General features: G+C 33.6%; 1 pseudogene; it reads left to right on the forward strand.

Annotated features, from left to right (window-relative positions):
- Positions 1–16,251: 16,251 nt before the first annotated feature.
- Positions 16,252–19,374, forward strand: LOC108460625 (60S ribosomal protein L3-2-like; annotated as a pseudogene).
- Positions 19,375–19,592: the final 218 nt, after the last annotated feature.

Raw genomic sequence — 19,592 nt, forward strand, 5'->3', positions numbered from 1 at the left:
TAACAGAAATAATAATAGTATAATGTAAATATGAAGTAATGGGAACATATATATGTAAAATACGTAGTACTAGATTAAAAAATAATATTTATTGAAAACAAGTGATATATATACAATAGTAACTAATAATAACAATACATAAATACATACATGCATGTATTGAAATATATACGTAATAATAGAAATAATAATAAAATATACGTGGTATTGAAAAATATGTACATAATATAGTATTAAGAATGTACACAACATGCATGGTATTTAAAATAGTATTAAAAAACATAATACAATGGTAATAGTAATTACAATAAGGATGATAATGGTAATAATAATATTAAAGTAAAGTAAACAAAAATAATACTATATATCAATATATATATACATATAATGCAAATACACACTACTATATAATAATAATAATAATAATAATAATAATAATAATAATAATAATAATAATAGAAATACAAAGAGCAAATAAAAATATTAAATTTAAAAAATAATACTATATATAAAAGTATATATATACATATATTTACATAAAATATACACTAATAATAATAATAATAATAATAATAATAATAATAAAATGCGAAAGTAAATATGATATAATAGTAATATTAAAATGAAGTAATAAAATAATACTTATATATAGAAATGTACATACGTATATATATAATAAACATACATTAATTAATAGTAAAAACAATAGAAGTGCTAATAATACTAGTATTAGAATAAAATAAGAGATAAATGCAAACATAATAATATAAATAAGGTAAATGTAAACAATAAAAATAATAAGAAGGACATAATCGAATCTGAGAACAATATTTTGGGGCAAATCCTTAATAAATAAAAGAAGAGGGGATTAATTCGCACACGCAAATAACCGGAAGGACTAAAAGACAATAGCCCTTTGACCCAAAACGCACTTCAAGGGGACCAAATTAGAAAAGAAATCAAATTCTTGGGCATAAATTAAAAGCAGAGGCAAACAAAGTTCAAAAGCAAAAAAGGCGGAAAGGCTAAAAGCGCAATTAGCCCTTCCGTGTGAAAACACGCGGATCCTGAGGCCGACGGGTAGGGTCTCGCGCGGGTCAAGCGAAACGACACCGTTTTGGGTGTTGAGTGTTGGCCCCAAAACGACGTCGTACCGAGGGCTTATAAAAGTCAATTTTTTTGAAATTTCATTTTCTGAGTTTGGAAAGAAAAAAGAAAAAAAGGAGTTTTCTCTATAGAGAACTCGAGTCGGCTTAGGATCCGGCCACCCCTACTGGAGTTCGTGTTGTTGTTTACCACAGTACCTGTGACCTAAATCGCCTAGAGGTAACTTTTTTATTCTTTTTTTTATATTATGTTTTAGATCTAATATATATATATATATATATAAATATTGTTTTCAAGAAGAAAGAGTTGGAATATATAAATAAATTCGAAAATAAAAAATAAAAAATGAAAAGGAAAGAATATAAACCTTTGATTCTATCCCTTATTTCTTACTACGATTTGAGTGAATATAATGAAAACCTTTGAACCTTTTTGATTGCTATTGATATACTGATTTTTTTGTTCTTGAATCTCAAAAAGAAAAATCCCCTCTTAAATCACAAAAAAAAGCCAAAATCCCCCCCGGTTACAATGAACATAGGGCTTTTATATAGCCCAAAATCCAAAGAAAAAAAATACAAAGAATTTCATTTTTTGGTGTTTTTCTTTGCTGTCTTTTTTTGTCTTCTTTTGCAGGCATAGAGTGGTGGAGGCAAGTGGGTGTGCTGGTGGCAGACAACTGGTAGTGGCGGGCCAAGGTGGGCGGTGGCTAGGGTTTTTCTCCTCCCTTTTTTGCTGAAAATTGTTTAGGTTTGGGCTGGGCTTAGGGTTTTAGTCTATTGGGCTAAATTGGGTTTGGTTAGGGTTGGTTTAAGTTGGGCCAAAATTGGGCCTCAACAATGCCCTCTTTGCTCATTGTCGTAAATGTGAATAGAGCAAAGACTTTAAAAGGGCCAATTTTGGTCGGTCTCTCCAGTCTTAACTTTTGGTGCTTCTCTTCTTGGCTAGTCTCATTGCGCCTCGTGGCTTGTCACTTTACTTTGCTCTATTGTAGCTTCAGAGAAATAAGATTTGCTATCTTCATCATTGCGACTTCAAGAAGATAAGACATGTGACTCAATCTACTCATTGAAACTTCGAAGAGATCTGCTGTGGCTTCGAGCCGCTCCAACGCCATTTCAGGAATATAGAATCTATAATTTTCAGCCTGTTACCCTATTACTTTGGGGTTTAAGGCCCATCACCTTCGATTTATTTCCCTCTTGCTAGGGGTTAAGATCTTGTAAATTCAAAGATGTTACCCTCTTGCTTAGGGGTTTAAGGTTCATCGCCTTCGGTCTATTTCCCTCCGCTAGGGGTTAAGATCTGTAAATTCCACCTGTTACCCTACTGTTTAGGGGTTTAAGGTCCATCGCCTTTGATCTAATTCCCTACTGCTTAGGGGGTTAAGATCTGTAAATTGCACCTGTTACCCTACTGCTTAGGGGTGTAAGGTCCATCGCTTTTGATCTGTTTCCCTACTACTTAGGGGGTTAAGATCTGTAAATCTAGCCTGTTACCCTACTGCTTAGGGGTTTGAGGTTCATCGCCTTCGATCTGTTTCCCTACTGCTTAGGGGGTTAAGATCTGTAAATTCCAACCTGTTACCCTACTGCTTAAGGGTTTAAGGTTCATCGCCTTCGATCTGTTTCCCTATTGCTTAGGGGGTTAAGAGCTGTAAACCTATTACCCTACTGCTTAGGGGTTTAAGGTTCATCGCCTTCGATCTATTTCCCTACTGCTTAGGTGGTTAAGATCTGTAAATTTAGCCTGTCATACTACTATTTGGGGAGTTAAGGCCCGTCGCTTTCGATCTGTTTCCCTACTGCTTAGGGGGTCAAATCTTCTATCTTCAACTTGTTCCCTATAAATACCGGGATGCCATGCTGAAATCTTCAATCTGCTTCAATGTAAGCACAATAATGTCAGATCTGCTATCTTCGATCTGTTCCCTATAAATACAGGGATGCCAAATCTGCTATTTTCAACTTGTTCCCTATAAGCACAGGGATGCCATGCTGAAATCTTCGATTTGCTTCACTGTAAGCACAGGAATGTCAGATCTGCTATATTCGATCTGTTCCCTATAAGCACAGGGATGCCAAATATGCTATTTTCAACTTGTTCCCTATAAGTACAGGGATGCCATGCTGAAATCTTCGATCTGCTTCACTGTAAGCACAGGAATGTTAGATCTGCTATCTTCGATCTGTTCACAGGGATGCCAAATTTGTTATTTTCAACTTGTTCCCTATAAGCACAGGGATGCCATGCTGAAATCTTCGATCTGCTTCACTGTAAGCACAGGAATGTCAGATCTGTTATCTTCGATCTGTTCCTTATAAGCACAGGGATGCCAAATCTGCTATTTTCAACTTGTTTCCTATAAGCACAGGGATGCCATACTGAAATCTTCGATCTGCTTCACTGTAAGTACAGGAATGTCAGATCTGTTATCTTCGATCTGTTCCCTATAAGCACAGGGATGCCAAATCTGCTATTTTCAACTTGTTCCCTATAAGCACAGGGATGCCATGCTGAAATCTTCGATCTGCTTCACTGTAAGCACGAGAATGTCAGATCTGCTATCTTTGATCTGTTCCCTATAAACATAGGGATGCCAAATCTGCAATCTTCGATCTGCTCTCCGCCACTACAGAGACGCCAAATCATCTTGGATTTGCTTCAATGTAAACACGTGAAAGCCAAATCAGCTATGTCTTCGATCTGCTCCCCGCCTGATACAGAGATGCCAAATCATCTTGGATCTGCTTCAACGTAAACAAGTGAAAGCCAAATCAGCTATGTCTTCGATCTGCTCTCCGCCTGATACAGAGATGCCAAATCATCTTGGATCTGCTTTAGGGAAGGTCAGATCTCCTATGCTTTAGCCTGTTACCCTACTGCTTAGGGAATTAAGGCACATCAATCTTCATTGTCCCTTGAAAGACTTAACCTGTATAATGTGTATGAGTTCATGCCTAATGATTAAGATGCCATGACTCGATTGAGCCAAACGCTCCTAGGTAGATGTGTATGAATGACATTTGTGTGAATGCAAAAATGTCATTTTTAATGCTTGGTTTGATATTACTTGTCGTTCACCGAGGTTTTATTGTTGACGCATTATTCTGTCGTCTTGTTTAGCTGGCATAAAAAACTCGAAGAAACAATCTCATCTGCTCGACAAGCTTGTCCCACTCAAACTTCATGGAGTTTTTTTGCTTATCTAACCCACTTCAACTCAGGGTATGGGGTTTGTTTCATCTTCAATCAATTTGATCTGTTACACCATTCCTTGGGTGTAATGACCCATTGTATATGCTCGATATCTGTATGAATACAGAATACCATTTTTATTTTCTTGAGAATAATCCCATTACTTGTTCTTTGTCGGGATTATAACACTAATGTTATTTTTCTGCTCAACCAATATCTTTGACAGAAATCCCAATGAGATAATTTCAATTTAGGCTCAAATATTTCCAACCCTTAGGCTTGGTGAGTTCTGAACAATAATCCTGTTTCAGGTTCTTGTATTATTTAGAAACTTCCAAAGTAATATGCAGAACTTCTTTTGTGAAAGTATTATTGGTCCATTAATGTTATTTCAATGCAAAATGCTCGAAAAGATCAAAACAATGGACAAAAAGGAAATTGATTGGGAGCATAGCTCGAAATGAATAAATTAATCAAAGATTGCAAATGCAATAGGAAGGAAATTAACTCAAAATGAATAAGTTAATCAAATATAGCAAATTCAAAATGGGTAAAATAAAAAATTAGGTGCCCTAGATATCGCAGCTTGAGCTTCTCTGTACCAACTTCTTTAGGACTCTTCTGAGCTTAATATGTGTTTAGGGGATCCGGAGTACTTTGTCGATGCCCTAAGATGTAGCATACCTTTTTTATTGTTAATTCAGGCATAGTAAGACTACTGTATGCCCCACTTTAATAAAAATTTGAGCCGCCCTTTTCGGGTTTTCAACTCGAATCCCTTTGGTCTCAAGGTACCCTTTGCGAGTTTTCACCTTAGCCTCTCCTTTTTTTTTTGCTTTTTTTTTTAAAAAAAAATTTTTTAGGCTCCCTTTGCGAGTTTTCACCTTGGCTTCTCCCTTTTTAGGTAGAATACTCCTTGACTGGATTTAAATTCACTGATTTGGGAAAATCTTTGCCATCCATTTCGATCAATATCAATTCCCCTCCAGAACAGGCCTTCTTTACTATATAAGGTCCTTCTTAGTTCGGCAATCACTTTTCTTTGAAGTCCTTTTGCATAGGAAGGATCTTCTTCAATATCAAGTTCCCCTCGTGGAATTCTCTAGGATAAACCTCTTTATCGTAAGCTTGCCTTAATCATTTTCGGTGCATTGGACCTCGACAGATAGCTTTCGACCCTCTCTCTTCAAATTCAATTGATCTTATCAGGATTGGATCCATTCTGTCTTATCCAACTTCAGCTCTGACAAAACTCGGAGAAAAGAAATCTCATCTTCAAAATCATTTTTATCCCATAGACTAATGAAATATGTTGCCCCAGTGAAGGTCTTGGCCAACGTTCGACGAGTATAGAGGGTAAAAGGTCACTTCCTTATGCCAATCTTTACAAGTTTCAGTTATCTTCCACAATTTTTTTGCTACCTTTGCTGCACTGTGATATGGCGTCTGATCTTCGAACAAACTACGAACTTTTGACATTGTGCAGTTAGATATAATCTTTTTGGCATTTTTGTTGTTTTTTTTGTTTTTTTTCTTCTTCTTCTTTTTTGTGTTTTTTTTGTTGTTTTTTTTAATTTGATAACTATCAACCTTGTAATATCGACATATAAAGTTACCTTCACCCTCTTAGTGAAGTAACCGACAACTACAAGGATAAATCGGTGTTGACCTGAAACTTTTGACGAGATCAATCCCTTAACATCAATGCCCCACATATGTAAAAGCCTGTGCAAAAATAAGGCACATAAATCTTGTCTTCCTTAATCCAGTATTTATGGCATAACTGATGCAATCCCCTTCCATGGTGGACTAGCAGTACCCAATCCTCATGATTAGCTTGGCCATTAAAAAAAACCATCATCATATGCCTTTCGAGCATCTTCACGTCTTAGTAGCTTAGGCATATCTTGATTCAATCATGCAAAAACATCTTTAAATTGGGAATAACTCAATGATGTCTTGCTTTTATCTTTTTGGTGAGCTAGGCTTTGATCTTCACTTCTTTCCAAGGCTTGCAATGCCAATGGCCCTTTGCATAATTGGATCTGTTTTTTTTATCTTGTTCTACCATCCTTAACACATCAAAAGATATGTTACAATCTCTATCATTTTCCAAGTCCTGAGATCCCTCAAGACACATATCTCTCTTAAAAGGAGACTCTGGGTCAATAGCAACGTCGCTCATGTCGTTGATATCTGGGGACCTATTAAAGGCAGATGCCAAAGAGTAAATGATTCTAAGGATGATTATTTGTATGGTATGATCATGAATGGAGAATAAATGAATATTTGAAAGAAATTCCAAAAAATAAAAAGAATCTATGAACAATTATTTGTATAGTATGAAATAAAAGAATATTTACTCACAAAAAGATGTATTTTATTAAAATAAAGACTTAGGACACAAGCCTACTTCACAAAAGGATTTTTATTGCTTCTAGGCTCAAAGCAACAAGCGTGTTTTGAATATTACTCTAGATTAGCTCTAAAAATAAAGGGATCTCTTCCACAATCCCATTATTCAAAACACTCCCGAGTATGCAAAAGTTTGGAGACTTTTATTCCTTAGTTCCCTCTTCAGTGATAGTCATAAGGGCCTTTCCTTTATCTGTTGCCCCTTTCAGCACCTGAGCCATTTCAGCAATCATATTCCTTTGGGCCTCCAACATTTGATCTTTCATTTCCTGTTGGATTTTTGCCAATTGTTCCTGTAATTGCTCTTGCATTTTTTTCTGGATCTGCTCAAGTCTTTGATCCATATTCTTTGTCCTGGAGCGTATACCGTGAGGATGTATTGCTTCCAGATTTCCTCTTTCTCTCACTCTCTTTCTCCCCATTTTTAACCTTAATTATGGTCTTTTTATGGATTTAAATGCATGTGCTGTGATGCAATGCAAATGCATGAATGCAAAACAAAAGGAGATGTTGATCTTGAATTCAATTCCATTAGAATAACTTTTCAAGAAAACATATTTCTTTACATGAAAATAGATTACATATGCGGTCTTACCCTTCATAGTCCAAGTAATCGCTGATCTTTTCTTCATGGTCGAATCTTGTAAATTCTCCAAAAGATGCCTTTGCTAGCTCCTTGCTACTTAATTTGAGCCTCGATCTCTTGCTCGCTTATCTCCATGATACTCATAAAAAAGTGTTGGCTCTTGGATAATCTTCGTCGGGAATTAAATCAAGTCATGTATTCCTTCGTGGACTTCTGGCTTTCTCTCGTCATGCTCTTGGATAACCTTTGTTGGCTTGAATCTCCGGCAATTACATCATGTGTTCCTCCGTGGACTATCAGCTTTCTCTCGTTGTGTTTATTTGGACTATATTCAGACGACCGCACTATAATTTACTTTATCAAGAAATTTGTTTCCTTATGACAAACTATTCTATTTAGGAATCGAATTTCGAATCAACACATTCTTTTCTTTGATGTAATGTAATGCAAATGCATGAATGCAAAAAAAAGGAAGGCATTGATTCTAAATTTAATTTTATTAGGACAACTTTTCTAGAAAGCAAATTCCTTTACATAAAACGGATTACATATACGGCTTTTCTCTCATATTCCAAGTGAAGACACCTATCTTCCTCTTCATATCCAGATCTTATGGTCGAGTCTGACGAATTCTCCAAGAGATGTCTATATTAACTCCTTTTTTGCTCGATCTAGGCTGCAACTCGTTGCTCACTTATTACTGTGATACTTGTCAGCTCCTTTAAGAAGGTCAAGACGTGACGGCTCTCGAATAGTCTTTGTCAGTTTCTGTCTTCAAGCAATGAAGCAAAGTCTTGTATTTCTTCACAGGCTATCAGTCTTCTTTCATGTGTTCACTTGGACCATATTTAGACAATCGTATTATAATCCACTTTATCAAGAAATTTGTTTTCTTATGACAAACTGTTCTATTTAGCAATCAAATATGAATCAACACCTCCTTCCTAGGATGATGTAATGTAATGCAATTATAAACAAAACAAAAATAAAACATGTTAGTGTAGGATAAATAAATAACAAATAAAGCAATTCGGGTGACCACTAGGGGTTCGGAGTGGCTCTACATAGGGTGGGCTCTTAGGTCTCTCTATATGTGGTTTGGTTCTAGAGTAAGGGTACCTGAACCAACAGATTCCTCGATCCTCACCCATTATAGGCTCATTTGAATCGAGTTCAATTCAGGGGAATACATTTCCCTATGGCTACACGGAGATGAAAATCTCACGAAGCCATAGGTACGAATGTATTCCGAAAGTGATCCATTATCTTACACAGAGGCGAAAACCTCACGAAGGCGTAGTTTCTCACTCCCACTTAAGGGTGTGACCACAACGGTCATGCAATGCAATACGAGAAGATATATGCATAAAAACTTGAAACGATTAAAGAAAATAGGAATAAAATGATGAAAACAGTACGAAAAACGGGTGAAACGCAATGAAGAGATCGTATATCAAAACTAAATTCTCAATTTTCGAAAAAAGACAAAAGTTAATCAACTTGTGGCTTGACTCTCTTATAAAACTCCCCAGCGGAGTCGCCAAGTTGTCGTAACCATTTTTTTGAAAAAAACGGGGATCGACTTTGGTTTTGAAAATGGAAACGAAAATTGGGAGTCGCCACCAATCTTTTTAGGTGTGATTGGATCACCTTGTAAAAGTGGTTGTTTTTAATAAATGGTTTGATTTATTTAAACAACGATTTTGGTCTACGTAAATCAAGAAAATAGGTTCGAGTCGATTACGCATTTAGGAAGAATTAGCACCCTCGTAACACCCAAAATTGGTACCTAATTGATTAATTAATGTCTTAATATCGAAAATTGAAAAGATTTAAAATAAATTTTGAAATACGATCCCTCTTTATGAAAATGCTCGAGTGTTAAAGACCTTCTCGTCTCAAAATATGAAATGTCACATCCAGTAAGTTAGGACACGACATCTTGAATTTTCGAGAACGAGCTTGCCTTTTATGAAATTTGTGTATTTTAATTTATAAAAAGGGTATTCGATTATTTAGAATAAACGAGAGAAAGCGAAACCCAGTAAGTTAGGGCACATTTTCTCGAATTCTCAAACATCGAATATTGTCTTTATTTTAAAACAAATTCTTATTTCGAGGTGACAAAATATCATACCCAGTAAGTTAGGGCACAACACTTCGTATCTCCGAGAATAAGCATTTTTTTAACTCATATTGATTAAAAAGAATACTACGATTGTTTCGAATTACCAAATACGGAATATTACTTTTATGAAAGAAATTTTTTAATGTATTGATTAAAAATATAACGTGATTTATAGTAAAACACGAAAGCAAATTATGGTGCTAATACGCAATAATAAGTGCGATAGTTGTTAATAACAATGATATGGGCAATTATAAGAAGATAAAAGCAAGGTTTAGTAATATAAACAAATACATGACGAAAATGCAATGGTCGAATGCATAAGTTAATAAATAGAAATAAATAGAACATGGAAAATGGAGTGACAATGATAACTAACGATAATAATAATAACAGAATAATAATAGTATAATGTAAATATGAAGTAATGGGGAACATATATATGTAAAATGCGTAGTACTAGATTAAAAAATAATATTTATTGAAAACAAGGATATATATACAATAGGAACTAATAATAACAATACATAAATACATACATGCATGTATTGAAATATATATGTAATAATAGAAATAATAATAAAAATATATGTAGTATTGAAAAATATGTACATAATATAGTATTAAGAATGTACACAACATGCATGGTATTTAAAATAGTATTAAAAAACATAATACAATGGTAATAGTAATTACAATAAGGATGATAATGGTAATAATAATATTAAAGTAAAGTAAACAAAAATAATACTATATATCAATATATATATACATATAATGTAAATACACACTACTATATAATAATAATAATAATAATAATAATAATAATAATAATATAGAAATACAAAGAGCAAATAAAATATTAAATTTAAAAAACAATACTATATATAAAAGTATATATATATACATATATGTACATAAAATATACACTAATAATAATAATAATAATAATAATAATAATAATAATAATAATAATAATAATAATAATAATAATAATAATAATAATAATGCGAAAGTAAATATGATATAATAGTAATATTAAAATGAAGTAATAAAATAATACTTATATATAGAAATGTACATACGTACATATATAATAAACATACATTAATTAATAGTAAAAACAATAGAAGTGCTAATAATACTAGTATTAGAATAAAATAAGAGATAAATGCAAACATAATAATATAAATAAGGTAAATGTAAACAATAAAAATAATAGGAAGGACATAATCGAATCTGAGAACAATATTTTGGGGCAAATCCGTAATAAATAAAAGAAGAGGGATTAATTCAAGACACGCAAATAACCGGAAGGACTAAAATGCATAATAGCCCTTTGACCCAAAACGCGACTTCAAGGGACCAAATTAGAAAAGAAATCAAATTCACGGCATAAATTAAAAGCAGAGGCAAACAAAGTTCAAAAGCAAAAAAGGCGGAAGGGCTAAAAGCGCAATTAGCCCTTCTGTGTGAAAACACGGGTCCCGAGGTCGACGGGTCGGGTCTCATGACGGTTGTTAAACGACACCGTTTTGGGTGTTGAGTGTTGGCCCCAAAACGACGTCGTACCGAGGGCTTATAAAAGTCAAAATTTTTTTTTGAAATTTTAATTTTCTGAGTTTGGAAAGAAAAAAAAGAAAAGAAAAAGGAGTTTTCTCTATAGAGAACTCGAGCCACCTAGGATCCGCCACCCGACCAAGTGGTTTCAGTGCGTCGGCCACCGCACACGGTGACCTAAATCGCCTAGAGGTAACTTTTTTATTCTTTTTTTATTTATATTTTTAGATCTAATATATATATATATATATTGTTTTCAGAAGAAAGAGTTGGAATATATAAATAAATTCAAAAATAAAAAAATAAAAAAATGAAAAGGAAAGAATATAAACCTTTGATTCTATCCCTTATTTCTTACTACGATTTGAGTGAATATAATGAAAACCTTTGAACCTTTTTGATTGCTATTGATATACTGATTTTTTTGTTCTTGAATCTCAAAAAAAGAAAAATCCCCTCTTAAATCACAAAAAAAAGCCAAAATCCCCCCCAGTTACAATGAACATAGGGCTTTTATATAGCCCAAAATCCAAAGAAAAAAATACAAAGAATTTCATTTTTTGGTGTTTTTCTTTGCTGTCCTTTTTGTCTTCTTTTGCAGGCATAGAGTGGTGGAGGCAAGAGGGTGTGTTGGTGGCGCATAACCTGGTAGTGGCGGCCAAGGTGGGCGGCTAGGGTTCTTCTCCTCCCTTTTTTGTTGAAAATTGTTTAGGTTTGGGCTAGGCTTAGGGTTTTAGTTTGTTGGGCTAAATTGGGTTTGGTTAGGGTTGGTTTAAGTTGGGCCAAAATTGGGCCTCAACACAAGGTATCAAGAATGCAAGTGTGACTATTCCATGACTTGTGTCCATTCCAGAGATAAAGGACTTAAGGATTAATGCATGAAAGGTTAATCACAAAAGGTTATGTCGAATCATGACTTCTTGTAACTTAGGTAGCAATGATGCATTGCTAGATGCCACTCATTGTTTGTAACATTAGAATCGTTTTAGTATTACTGCTAACGTTACAAGAACCTACAAGGTCGCACCCTATGGTTGAAATGAACGGAATAAAACATAGTTGGTTTTGTGTTTGGTTGTCACATGAATTAAATTAATTATAGAATTAATTTAATTGGGCAATCAAATATCGAACATAATATATGTACAAGGATGTTGTACACATAAGGAGAACATAATTCTATTAATATATGAATTTGGTTAGTATATAAATTTAAATAAATATAGTTTATCAAATCTTTATTATAATTAATGTAATCATGATTTTCGGTTAAAACATTATTATATTTATTTATTTTAATAATGATTATTATGTTCGGATTAAAATTTAATAAATTAAGAATTCATTATATACATACCAATTATAAAGGGAGTTATATATAGAAAGGGAGAAAAACCCTAAAAGTGAATATATATACAAACCCGAAGCTTTACTACTAGGTCTAGTAGCCGTCAAGCAAAATATCTCTGAAAATAGTTTTGGGGATTTCTTCCGTTCATTGTCAACTGGGTGGATTACATAGAGGTCGGGATCATAAAGATTGCGGCTTGGATTCGAAAGTAAAATAATATTCTCATTGCCGAGGCTTCACTGTCTACTCAGATTGAAGTTTCGATAATTTCAAAACCTTTTTCACCCCAATTCGTTCCTCGCACATGGATCCATGGTTTGGATCACCGGAATATTTTTTTTTCTGCTGTGCCATGGGGGTACCCGTGTTCCAACAACCAGTTCCTCCACTAACTCATTATAACTCTAAACATATTGTATATATGAACATAAAACTAATAGACAAATCAAACGGAGAGAAATAGATTGCATAAGTTACTATCCACAATAATTGTACTTCTCGATAAGGTAAGGGACGACTTAGAATTTGTAACACCCCTAACCCGTATCCGTCGCCAGAACAAGGTCATGAGGCATTACCAGAGTTTACAGAATATTTTCAGATAAATTGAGTCAAACACTGTTCATTTCCTGAGATTAGTCTTAACGTCCCTTAAGTGGACCCTCGAGGCTCAAAACAGGCATTAGAATCAATTCGGGACTAATCGGGATCTTAGAGAAATTTTTCGCAAAGTTCTAAAAATTTTTTACTTATAGGAGTCACACATTTGTGTGGGCAAAACAAGGCTATTTCCCAAGCCCTATTTTTCACCCATTTCATCTAAAACCTGCACAAAACTTTCCCAATGCCAACCAACCAATTCAAGCATGATTTACAAGCCAATTTTAAACATTTAACATGATATGTATCCTTACAATCTTAACTCATATCTCACATTTCCATAACATACATGTTTAAATCTAATTAACCTAAAATGTACCAAGCATACATGTATAACCATAATTTACTTTATAAACACACCAAAATCAAGTCATTACTAGCCATTCCAATGTTTAGATTACATTCATCCAATTCATAATTAACATTGGTACTAGTAGCCTATTCCTGCCATTATACCAAAATAATAATAAAAAAAACACACATTTTTGTATACCAAAATAAGTAGGTTAATAGTGTGATGTTGCTCCGATTTATCTCCAACCTTCCCGAGCTTCTGAACACTATAAAACATATAGAAAATAAAACCTAGTAAGCATTTAATGCTTAGTAAGTTCATGTGACCAGAAACCAACTTACCAAGTGTTTCATTAAATTTAATCAAACATGCATGCATTCAAGCAAATAATTCATTGTCCTATCGTATACAACTTCATCATCAACGTTAGTCAAGCAATTACACATAATATCATCACACAGATGAGCTCATCATGTCATAGTTTATACTTGCTTATAATTCCATACCATATGTACATTTTCAAGAGAATTTCATTCAAATCCATTAACCATTTCCAAGTTTTGCCCGTTGAATTTATCGAAGTATCGATGGATACTCCATATAGTACACTTAAAGTGTACGTAACTCTCGAGCTACCCTTTTTAAATCATTTGGGCAATTCGTATGCTTCGATGCTCACACATAGCTAAGGTAGTCCACAACATATGCGGAATACTACTAATCTTCGATGCTCACACAGAGCTACGGTAGTCTGCAACTTATGCGGAATACTACCAATCACTATACTCATGGAACTTTATCTCATAATGCCCGAGAGACTTATCAGGATTGCTCATCCAAGCTAAATCCTGTCTGTAACATATGCAGAATCACCTTTACAATATTTCATTGAATTTCCTTCATTCAACTGAGACTTACATATCCCTTTTCTCAAGTCATAATGAACATACAATCATATTTTATATATATTAAATATTCATTTAACATTCATATCACATAATCATACAGTCCAAACATTTCAAAAATCAATATTAAGTTACACGAACTTATCTCGATACTTGTTTGTATACAAAAGTCTACTAATCTGGGACTTTTTCCTTTTCTCGATCTAGCTTCGTATTTGAGTTTTCCAGATCTAAATATATAAGTTAAATCATCAATTTAATTCATTTCATATTCATTTAGACTCGATTTACACTCTATACAAAATTACTATTTTGCCCCTAAATTTTTCATTAATTCCAATTTCATCCCTATTACACAAAACTTTTAACTTATTCTTCAATTTAATCCTTTACCCAATTCTAACTTGAAATTCTATCAATTCAACCCCTAATTCATCAATTAATTCAACATAAACCATGTCCACAAATCTACTAACTTTCAAATCCCTATTGAAATCCCTATTTTAGGATCATAAAAACTCAAAAATTATAAGAAAATGAGCTAAATTGATTTACCAAATTAAATTTGAACCCTTGAAATCCCTATTTTCTCTTTCCTTTTTCTTTCTTTCTTTCCCCTGTTTCGTTTTGCTATTCTGTTTATGCTCTTTTTCATTTGTTTTGTTTTTATATTTAATGATAATATATATGTATATAAAATCTAATAAAATCTATGCCGCCACAACCTTTTTAATTAACATAATTGTCTATTTGGTCCTTTTAACTTTCTTTAATCTATAATTAAACTTTTATCCTTTATGCAATTTAGTCCTTTTCATAATTACTTCTAATTAAGTCAAATTCACCTAATCAAAAATAATTAACTACATTAATTAACTTCATAAATATTTATTAAAATATTTATGAATCCAATTTACCGAACGGAGTCCCGAAATGCACTTTTTTATTTGGTCTTTTTAATCAATTAACTACAAAACTAATAAAATTTTCTTATCAAAATTTTCATGCCACCTTTCTATCATAATATAGACCATGCCATAATATTAAAATAAAATTTTCTTTTTAACTCGGATTTGTGATCATAAAACCACTATTCTGATTTCACTGAAATTGGACCGTTACAGAATTAATTTAATTTATTTAGATTATTGTTTAATTGGATGACTTAATTAAATAATTGAGTCCAAAGTGAAAATTAAATTAAGTAGTCATCGAAAATAAGAAGCGCATTACTATAGATAATTAAATTAATTTATTGACCAAAATAGATACACCCTAATAGTTGGGTACCACTTAGTATAAATTACATAAATATCTAGGTACCATGTAAATTAGACTAGGTTAAATTATGTTATTAGTTCCTATATTTTATAATCGAACCTCCACGATCTTTAGCACAAAATTTTGAGTCTCATGTATCTACCATTTCACCACCAAGACATCTTGAAAGTGAATCGTATTCCATGAATATGATATCTATTTAGTATGATGTATGGAATATATAACAAAGGTGGAGTGTTAGAGTATTTCTATTGATCGGTCATGTCATATAGACTCGAGCCGAATATCCAATTACTTCGATTTGAAGTATCCAATTAAATAAATATTTTCTAGGGCCCATGATTTGGCTTCGATGTAAAACCCTAAAACTTGGTGGCCATGATGTATTGTAAAACAAAAGAACCATTTTTCAAGTTTTTGAACCAAAAAAGATTATCAATGGAGCCCATTTTCATTATTGGACAGTTTGTATTATATAATGAGGCCAAAATAATTAAACATTTAAGTTAATATTTAAAATTTATTTAAACTGTCGTTTAAAATTATTGTTAGAGAGATAATAAATTTTAATAGTAGAATGATCATTTCATAAAAAATAATAATATAATATTTTAAATATAAAATATTAAAATGTAATATAAGATAAATAAAACTGATTATTTTTGTAATTTACTTTTCTCTTTTCCGGTCTTTTCTTTCAGATAGCGTTCAGATTTTCATTTGGATTCCATATATAAGGTTTTTTCTAAATATAATTTTGAATTTTTCTTTAGTATTTTGGTGGATGCTCTTTGTGTATGAAACTGAAACATATTGATTAAACTTCAGTTTCTGGCGATGATTGAGATGGATTTCCCCATGAAAAGACATTGTTGGGAAAATCAAGGCTGGAGTCTCGAAAAGGGCGCTTCTCGCCAGAACCCTAATGGAGGGGGTTTTGGAAAGATATACCAAAAGAGCCCGAGAATTGGCATGCTTACAGTTCAGGCCATAGGCCTTTGGTCTTGGGGTCCATTTCTTTCACTTCGCTAGATCTGCTGTTATACACATGTTTCTACAACTAGTGTTAACTTCTTTTTGGACTGTTTTTCATTTACATTTATCTAGTTGATGTTTTTAGAAGAAAATTCTATGGTTCTTACATTGATTCTGTCATTCAGAATTTCAGGTTTGCTCTTTATGATTCTGCTTTGGCTGAAATAAGGCTTATTTTACTTGATCGAATGGGCTACTGCTCTACTTAACAGATTTAATTTTTATCTTATACTGCTTATGTTATTAACTTGAATTGTTTTTTAGTTGTTTCTCTTTTTCTTATCTTATGATGCTTTGAGTTATTCTGCCCTGATTGAAATCCTCAATGCTCAATTTTTATGTTTTGCTTGTATGATTTTATGAATATTGTGGACGCAAGTTTGCTATCTGAAAAAAGAGATGAGAATTTGGGAGTCGAGTTATAATTTAATTTATTAATGAAATCTTCAGTGCTCAATTTAGGGATTTGATTTATATTTTGCTTGTACGATTTTATGAATCTTGTGCACACAAGTTTCTTATCTGAACTTAAGGGATGAGGATTTGGGAGTCAAGTAATAATTTCATTTATCAAAGAAATATCAATTGCGCATGTGCCAGTTTATAATTGTTGTAATATTTATCATTCAGGAGGTATTTCCTTTATTTTGTTTGATTTGTTTTATACATTCCAATTATTTTCCCTTGGTTTAAGACTCTATTTGGCGGCTTGAATCTGTTGGCATTATACTTGAGCTTAAGTTAATAATGGAATTGAGTTGATTGGAATTTTGCAGGATACTTAATATTGAAGAAAAATGTCTCATCGCAAATTTGAGCATCCAAGGCATGGCTCTTTGGGATTTCTCCCAAGGAAAAGAGCCTCCCGCCACAGGGGAAAAGGTTTCTCCTATTTTCCCTTCAATTGTTTATAGTTGGATTCTGCTATATTTGTTTAGTAACTATTGTTAGATTATTCTATTATTTGAATGGCTTATTGCATCTTAACTAATCATACTGATGCAGAATTAGCTGTGACCAGGTATAATCTTTTCTAGTATAGTAGTTTGCCTTTTAGATTTGATATAATCCCTGAAGTTGTAATCGCTAGCACGCTCCCTTATTATTAAGATTTTTAGCTTGTTCAGGATATATCTTTAATTCCCTCTATGAATTTTTTTTTTTTTTATTATAAAATCTTCTGATTTTTCTTTCTTCTTTCACGGTTGTTCAGTTAAGGCATTCCCAAAGGATGATCCTACTAAGCCATGCAGATTAACTGCGTTTTGGGGATATAAAGCTGGAATGACCCATATAGTGAGGGAGGTTGAAAGCCTGGTTCAAGTAAAAATTTCTCTTCTGACTCATCATCTGTAAATTTTGGAATACTAGTCTGTTGCTTATCTGCTGCTATATGAAATAAAACCATGTGCCTTTTATGTGCTTTCTTGCATTGTTTACTTTCCTCCATGGTTAAGTGGATAGCATAATGTATTTATATGTTCTTTTCTTCCAGAACTTCACAAGAAGGAGACATGTGAAGCAGTTACTATCCTTGTGACACCACCCATGGTGGTTGTTGGAGTTGTGGGATATGTCAAAACACCTCGTGGTCTTCGTACTTTGGGCTCTGTGTGGGCTCAGCATCTGAGTGAAAGGTGAAACGAAGGTTCTATAAGCACTGGTGCAAGTCTAAGAAGAAGGCTTTTACCAAGTACTCAAAGAAGTTTGAAACTGAAGATGGTAAAAATGACATTCAATTGCAGCTGGAAAATTGAAAAAATATTGCACTGTAATTCGTGTTTTGGCCCACACTCAGGTATTTCCCCCTCAAGCAGATCTATATTTTGTAGTTATGTTTTAGTCCTTCCAATTCTGGATGATTGAATGCTTTAACTACTATGTTTTTCTTTTTTTCCTGATTTCTTTTATGTCCTTTATTGCATATTTCTGTAGATAAGAAAGATGAAGGGCTTGAAGCAGAAGAAGGCCCATTTAATGGAGATTCAAGTAAATGGTGGAACTATTTTGCTCAGAAAGTTGACTTTGCTTACGGTTTTTTTTGAGAATCATATTCCAGTTGATGCTGTGTTCCAGAAAGATGAGATGATCGATATCATTGGGGTGACCAAGGGTAAAGGGTATGAAGGTGTGGTGACCAGATGGGGCGTCACCCGTCTCCCACGCAAGACCCATCGTGGTCTTCGCAAGGTTGCCTGTATTGGTGCATGGCATCCAGCCAGGTTTTCTTTTACGGTTGCCAGGGCTGGGCAAAATGGCTACCATCACCGTACAGAGATGAATAAGAAAGTATACAAGATTGGAAAGGCTGGACATGAGTCGCATGCTGCCATGACTGACTACGACAGGTTAGCCAAGTGCCCTCTACTCAGTTTGCTATTTATTTTGTAGGATTATGATAGCCACAGGGCATTATTAATTGCTTCCGTCTTCTGCTAATTTCAGGATAGAGAAGGAGATTACCCCAATGGGTGGATTCCCCCATTATGGTGTGGTGAACGAGGATTATTTGGTGATCAAAGGGGGGTGTGTTGGGCCAAAGAAACGGGTAGTGACTTTGAGGCTATCCCTGGTGAAATCAAACTTCAAGGGTCGCTCTTGAGGAGATCAAGCTCAGGTTCATTGATACATCATCCAAGTTTGGGCATGGTCGCTTCCAAACAACACAGGAGAAGGCCAAATTCTATGGAAAGCTCAAGGCATGACGAGGGACTTACTATTTATATTTTCAAGTTATGTAGGGCTAATCTACAAGTTCACATTTATTTGCCTTCTATTTCTGGTACAATTCACACTTTTTCTTTTTATGGTTGACTACAACTTTCAATTTCATTTTAGTTGGGACCCACCAAACACTGTAGTTTAGTACAGCTTTCGACTTTCAAGCTCACTGCTCTGCATATAGGACCGCTTAGAACCACTGTTTTTGGAATGGTCAAATTGGGTTTTTGGTGCATTCGGTTTAAATCACATAAATTATTAAAAAGTATATAGAATTTGATTAGTTGGCATTAATTCTCATATCAAATGATTTTTGCCCTTCTTTGGATGGATTTTTGATTGGGATTCAA

The sequence above is a fragment of the Gossypium arboreum genome, chromosome 2, assembly GCF_025698485.1.
Source record: "Gossypium arboreum isolate Shixiya-1 chromosome 2, ASM2569848v2, whole genome shotgun sequence".
Lineage (NCBI taxonomy): Eukaryota > Viridiplantae > Streptophyta > Magnoliopsida > Malvales > Malvaceae > Gossypium > Gossypium arboreum.